This window comes from Theropithecus gelada, chromosome 10 (assembly GCF_003255815.1).
Source record: "Theropithecus gelada isolate Dixy chromosome 10, Tgel_1.0, whole genome shotgun sequence".
Lineage (NCBI taxonomy): Eukaryota > Metazoa > Chordata > Mammalia > Primates > Cercopithecidae > Theropithecus > Theropithecus gelada.
The window spans coordinates 29,222,628-29,229,887 of NC_037678.1; the positions used below are offsets into that span (position 1 = coordinate 29,222,628).

At 52.2% G+C, this 7,260-nt stretch overlaps 1 pseudogene; it reads right to left on the minus strand.

Annotated features, from left to right (window-relative positions):
- LOC112632400 overlaps positions 1–6,813 on the minus strand; it is a 66,046-nt pseudogene extending 59,233 nt beyond the window's left edge.
- Positions 6,814–7,260: the final 447 nt, after the last annotated feature.

Sequence of the window (7,260 nt, forward strand, 5' to 3'; positions counted from 1 at the left end):
AGGTCTCACTCTGTTGCCCCAGCTGGAGTGGAGTGGTGCAATCACGGCTCACTGCAGCCTTGGCTTTCCAGGCTCAAGTGATCCTCCCACCTCAGCCTCAGAAGTACCTGAGACTACAGACATACCCCACCACACGCAGCTAATTTATTTTTCTTTTGAGATGGAGTTTCACTCCTGTTGCCCAGGCTGGAGTGCAGTGGTGCGATCTCGGCTCACACCAACCTCCACCTCCCAGGTTCAAGCGATTCTCCTGCCACAGTCTCCCAAGTAGCTGGGATTACAGGCACGCACCACCATGCCCCGCTAATTTTTGTATTTTTAGGAGAAACAGGGTTTCACCATATTGGAAAGGCTGGTCTCAAACTCCTGACCTCGTGATCTGCCTTGCCTCCACCTCCCAAAGTGCTGGGATTACGGGCGTGAGCCACTGTGCCCAGCCTAGATTTTTAATTTTTTTGTAGGGACAGAGATCTCACTATATTGCCAAGGCTGCTCTCAAACTCCTGGCCTCAAGCAATCCTCCTACCTCAGTCTCCCAAAGTGCTAGGACTACAGGTGCACCCAGCCTATAAGGGCTTTTGCCTTCCAGTTCTGACTTTCAAGGAGGTCATTGGAAACAGACCCTGTTTCCCCTAAAGACAGCAGGGAAACCTGCTTCCCCTCTGAGCCCCACTGTCCATATGTACACTAGACACTGACCCTTTGCCCAGAAAGATACAACTATGGCCTCTGCCTCCAAGTATTCTCCTGCTCTTGCCAGAGATCACGAGGGCCATTTGGCCACTCCCAGGCTTGGTGACTGCAGCTCTAGAACTGCCTCTCCCACCCTGAAGCCTGGCACAAGTTTTCAAGAGCCAGTGGTTTCAATTCCTAGAGGCTGCACATACATCCCAGAAGGTCTGACACCCAGCACACAACTCCTTCTACCTTACAGTTAGACAGAAGAAGTTCTAATCTTCGATAGCAGACCAGGACGACACTTAGCAATGGTATGTTGTATATTTCAAAGTACCTGGAAGAGAGGACTGTGATGCTAACACCCAGAAATAAATACTCAAGGTTATGGAGACCCCAAATACCCTGCCTTCATCATTATACACTCTATGCATGTAACAAGCACTTACATGTACCCATAAATATAGAAAATATCATGTATCAGTATCAGAAAAAAAATCTCACCTCAGGCCAATCAGGCTCTCATGCCACCACACCTGCCAAGCTCTCCAGCAACCCCCACACTGCCAGACCTAGTGCCCTCTCTCAGCTTTACTGGGCTCATCACTTTCCTCAAGAGCCACCCCTGCATCCTAGCACCTGGCTCCACCCGAGTGTCCCCCGCCTGCCATCCTAGCTCCTGCTCTGCCCTCTGTCTTTGCTCTCTCTCCTGGTGGTCTGCCTGACATCTGAGCTTCAGCCTCCATTGAAGCACTGACAACTCCCAAATTGACCTGCTGGCCTGGACTGCTCCTCAAATCGCCAGACCTGAGTATCTACCTGCCTGCTCGAAGAAAGCATCTCAAACTTAAACGTGCCCAAAACTGAGCTCCTGAGTGTCCACTCAGACCTGCTTCCTGAGAGCCCTGCCTGTCTCCGTTAGGGTCACCCCATCCTTCCACATACAGACAAAGGATCTGGGGTCCTCGCGGACTCCCTATACCAGCATCACACCCAATCCATCCTCAAATCTGCAGGCTCCACTTTGAAGTGTATCTGTCCAGCGTCAGCCACTTCCCACCATCCTCTCCATGAATTACTGCAGTGACCTCCAGACAGGTCCCCACATGCTCCCTGTCCCTTATACAGCAACCCAAGGGGTCCACAGGTCAGATGCATCCCACTCCACTCACACACTCCACAGGCCCCCACTTCCTTCAGACAAGAGGCAGAGGCTTCACCATGACCTAAGAGATCCCACACAACCTGGGCCGTTCCCCTCGGGTCACTTGCTGCAGCCTCCCCAGCTCCCCACAGGGCTCTGTCCCTGCCCATCACACCTGGATCACTTGGTCTTCCCCTAGACACCACAAAGCTCCCCTGACTCCACCCCTTCCTCTGAGTCTTTGCTCAGATATCCCCTTCCCTGACTAGGTCACCCTCCATAGAGTACTAGATATTGAGGCCCTCCAGGTCTGCTTTTCCAAAGCCTGTAGCACACGTGCACCTGCCTAGTTTCTCCTCCGACCTGGAACGTCACAGATTTCATTTGCCATCTTTGTATTTCACCCCAGCTTCAGGAACACCTGATTCTTTAAGAGATGCTCAATACATTCTAGTTAAAGAAATGATTCCAAGCGTCCACAAGGTACCAAGTCTATGATTCCCGCATTCTCTTACCCTGAGCAATTTCTTTTTTCTTTTTTTTTTTTTTTTTGAGATGGACTCTCGCTCTGTCGCCCAGGCTGGAGTGCAGTGGCCGGATCTTGGCTCACTACAAGCTCCGCCTCCCGGGTTTACGCCATTCTCCTGCCTCAGCCTCCCGAGTAGCTGGGACTACAGGCGCCCGCCACCTCGCCCAGCAAGTTTTTTGTATTTTTTTAGTAGAGACGGGGTTTCACTGTGTTAGCCAGGATGGTCTCGATCTCCTGACCTCGTGATCCGCCCGTCTCAGCCTCCCAAAGTGCTGGGATTACAGGCTTGAGCCACCGCGCCCGGCCACCCTGAGCAATTTCATGTCTACAGATGCTGAGTTTCTCAATAAATATTAAAAAAATTAAAGAGTCAGTATGTTGCAGAGGACTCCAAAAGGCACCACCCAGGATCCCCACCTGAGGTCTAAGACTTGCTATGGTGAGTGTTTCCTGCCCCTCCAACCTCCAACTTTTTTTTTTTTTTGAGATGGAGTTCTACTCTTGTTGCCCAGGCTGGAGTGCAGTGGCACGATCTCAGCTCACTGCAACCTCTGCCTCCCGGGTTCAAGTGATTTTCCTGCCTCAGCCTCCCATATAGCTGGGATTACAGGTGCACACCATCATGCCTGGCGAATTTTTGTATTTTTAGTAGAAACAGGGTTTCACTATGTTTGCCAGGCTGATCATGAACTCCTGATGTCAGGTGATCCACCCACCTCAGCCTCCCAAAGTGCTGGGATGACAGGTGTGAGCCACTGCACCCGACCTTTGTTGTTGTTGTTGTTGTTGAGATAGGGTCTCACTTTGTTGTCCAAGGTAGAGTACAGTGGTACAATCATGGCCACATCACCATGCCTGGCTAATTTTTTTTTTTTTCATTTTTTGTAGAGACGGAGTCTTGCTATGTTGCCCAGGCTGGTCTCAAATTCCTGGGCTCATGCGATCCTCCTGACTTGGCCTCCTAACATGCTAGTATTACAGGTGTGAGCTATTGAGCCCCACTCATCCTCCAACTTTTACCCCACAATCTATTCTGCCTCCTTTGAACAGTATCCCTGGATAGACAGCGGCTTCCCCTCAGGTACCTGGGGAATTTGGGGGCCTCCTCTCCACTGAAGACCAGACTGGAAAAGAGAGACTCCACCTCACATTCTAGAGCGCCATCCCCACAAATGAACAAATGAGTGAATGGGATGCCTGTTGAAAAGGCAGGAAACAGATAGCCTGGGTTCAATTTTAGCTTTACCAACCCCCCAGCTATGTGACCTCAGCTGATTTGCATGACCTCTCTGAGCCTCAGCATCCACACCCTGTAAAATGGGAATCCACACAGCATCCCCTATCGCAAAGGAGCAGGGAGGGGTGTGAGGGGCTCGTGGGTGAAAAGCACAGAGCACAGCCTGGGCCCCAGTGAGCCCTGGTCTGTGAGAGCTGGTAGCATAATAATTATTCTCTCCGTGTGCTGCACAGGGTGGCCCCAGAGGCCTTAGCAGAAATAACAGAAGCTCCCAGCCCTTTACCCTGGTGATGATGGTCCTGACCACTCATTGGGGAGGGTGCTATGGGGCCAGGAAGGAATGGGGGTGCTAGAACTGCCCCTGGACCCTGATGGGGCCAGGCTCCTATGGGCAAGACCCTTCCCAGTGGCTCAGCCGACTCTGCACCCATGCCCCAAGCCTGCAGGATGGCTTACCCTTCTGGGACTGCCCCGAGCTGTTGAACATGCCGGCAAAGGCCAGCCTGGGGGCCATCTCACAGGCGTTGATGACCTCAGCTTTTCCTAGGAGAAGCAAGTAGGCAGACTGACCCACCCAAACCCTTCATGCCCTGTGAGCCCAGGGGCCACTCAACTGTGCCTCGGCCCAACTCACACCCCCTGCCCCTCTCCCTCACCTCTCCTGAGGCACTCACACGTGGTGCTGTTGTAGATGGTGAGGAACGGGCCACCCCCGATGCCCATGCTGTGGGTGTTCATGAGCCCCACATACAACAGGGCTGCAATGGCTGCATCCACCGCAGAGCCACCGTCCCGCAGTGCGTCCCTGCCATGTGGCACATAAAAGGGTGAGAACCCACAGGCTTCCATCCTGGCCCACCTGCTCAAAGGAGGATGGAAGAGAAGTCCATTCGAGTTTTAAAGTTTTTGTTTTTCTCTTTTTCTTTTTTTCTGAGACAGAGTCTCACTCTGTCGCCCAGGCGGGAGTGCAGTGGTGTGATCTCAGATCACTGCAGGCTCAACCTCCTGGGCTCAACTGACTCTCCCACCTCAGCCTCCCAAGTAGCTGGGACTACGGGCCCATGCCACCACCCCCGGCTAATTTTTGTTTGTTTGTTTGTTTGTTTTGCTGTTTGTAGAGATGGGATTTCACCATGTTGCCCAGGCTGGTTGAGAACTCCTGGGCTCAAGTGATCTGCCCACCCTGGCCTCCCAAAGTGCTGGTACTACAGGTTTGAGCCACTGCATCCGGCCTTTGTTTTATGAGACAGGGTCTCACTTTGTCACCCAGGATGAAGCACAGTGGCACGGTCACGGCTCAATGCAGCCTTGACCTCCTGGGCTCAAGCAATCCTCCCACTTTAGCCTCCTGAGTAGCTGGGACTACAGGTTTGAACCACCACGACTGGCAATTTTCTGTCTTTCTTATAGAGACAGGGTCTCCCTATGTTGCCCGGGCTGGTCTCAAACTCATGGGCTCAAGTAATACTCCCGCCTCAACCTCCTGAAGTGCTGGGATTACAGTTTTCTCTTTTCCTTTTCTTTCTTTCTTTTTTTTCCTAGACGGAGTTTCACTCAGTTGCCCAGGCTGGAGTGCAAGTGGCATGATCTCAGCTCACTGCAACCTCTGCCTGCTGGGTTCCAGTGATTCTCCTGCCTCAAACTCCCAAGTAGCTGAGATTACAGGTGCATTCCACCATGCACGGCTAATTTTTCGTATTTTCAGTAGAGATGGGGTTTTACCATGTTGGCCAGGCTGGTCTCAAACTCCTGATCTCGGGTGATCCACCTGCCTCAGCCTCTCAAAGTGCTGGGATTACAGGTGTGAGCCACTGTGTCCTGCCAGTTCCCTCTTTATCAAGCAAACAAACGTATGTAACTTTTATAATTGGGACACAAAGGGAAATTGCTATATTTTATTAATAATTTTTTTCTTTTTTTTTTTTTCTGGCTGGGGATGGTGGCTTGCACCAGTAATCTCAGCATTTTGGGAGGCCAAGATGGAGGATTACTTGAGGCCAGGAGTTCAAGACCAGCCTGGGCAATACAGTGAGACCTCATCTCTACAAAACAGTCTTTTTATTAGTCAGGTGTGGGCTGTGATCACTCCTCTACACTCCAGCCTGGGCAATAGGGTAAGACTCCACCTTTAAAAAGAGAAATAAGCCAGGCACAGTGGCTCACACCTGTAATCCCAACACTTTGGGAGGCCGAGGTGGGTATATCACCTGAGGTCAGGAGTTCAAGATAAGCCTGGCCAACATGGTGAAACCCCACCTCTACTAAAACCACAAAAATTAGGCTGAGCGCAGTGGCTCATGACTGTAATTCTAGCACTTTGGGAGGCAGAGGTGGACGGATCATGAGGTCAGGAGTTCAAGACCAGCCTGGCCAAAATAGTAAAACCCCATCCCTACTAAAAATACAAAAATTAGCTGGGTATGGTGACACATGCCTGTAGTCCCAGCTACTCAGGAGGCTCAGGCAGGAGAATGGCTTGAACCTGGGAGGTGGAGATTGCAGTGACCTGAGATTGCACTACTGCATTCCAGCCTGGGTGACACAGTGAGACTCTGTCTTGGGAAAAAAAAATTAGCTGGGCATGGTGGTTTATGCCTGGAATCCCAGCTACTCGGGAGGCTGAGGTATAAGAATCGCTTGAACCTGGGAGGTGGAGGTTGCAGTGAGCTGAGATCGCGCCACTGCACTCCAGCCTGGGAGAAAGAGCGAGACTCCATCTCACAATAAATACATAAATAACTAAAAATAAAAAGACAAATACGTAAAAATAACAACCAAACAACAAAACAGTGGAGTTTATCCAAAGACACAGAGACTTTTAGAACTGGGAAAAAGGGCCCTATTGGGCTCTAGGAGACCCACACCCTGCTCTCGGGGTCACCGTTCCCTACCCAGAGGCTACTGAGAGAGTCCAAGCAAAGAACAGGTAGCTCTATGCACATGGGACACCCCATGCCCAGGCAACCTGCTTACATGTGGGGAAACTGAGTCTCAGAGGGGCAAAGGTATTGCCCAGGTTCGCTTGCCCTGTTTCCAGGGCCCATGCCCCCATGCCCTGCCCTGCTCACCTCCCAATCTCCGAACAGTGCTTGGCATCTGCAGCCACGGCAGCCCTGGTGTAACATGGTTGTCAGGTTCCTTGGAGGCCGAGGGCAGCCAGAGACAGAGGCCAACAATGACCAGCACCAGGACCACGACCAGCAGACCCAGCACCACTAACTTCTTCATGGCTCTGCTGCATCCACGGGGCAAGGAGCAGGGTCAGGACCAGCCTCAGACACTCCCTGGCCCTTCTCCAACAGGGAACAGTCTAAAGTCAGGCCTCAGAAACACAGGCCCAGTGTCTCCTTCCCGCCTCCCAGAATATGTGCATGCTGTCCAGCCCCGGGGGTGGGCACCTCCGAGGAGGAGCAGAGGAAGGGAAGAACAGAAGCTGCCAGAGAACCCATAAGCTTACCTAGTCCCAGAGGGGACAAGAGGCCAGTCAGGGGGTGCCCAGCAATCCTGGGGACAGTGGAAGGTGTCTACACAGGGTACAGGACAGGCAGGCCTCTCACAGAGGTCCAGCCTGGCCAGGAGGATGGGGAGGCTGACATCACAGCAGCAAGGAAGCGCACGGTGACTCTGCACAGTAACTCAGCCTGTCACCAGGTGACTAAAGTTCACGCAGCCCTG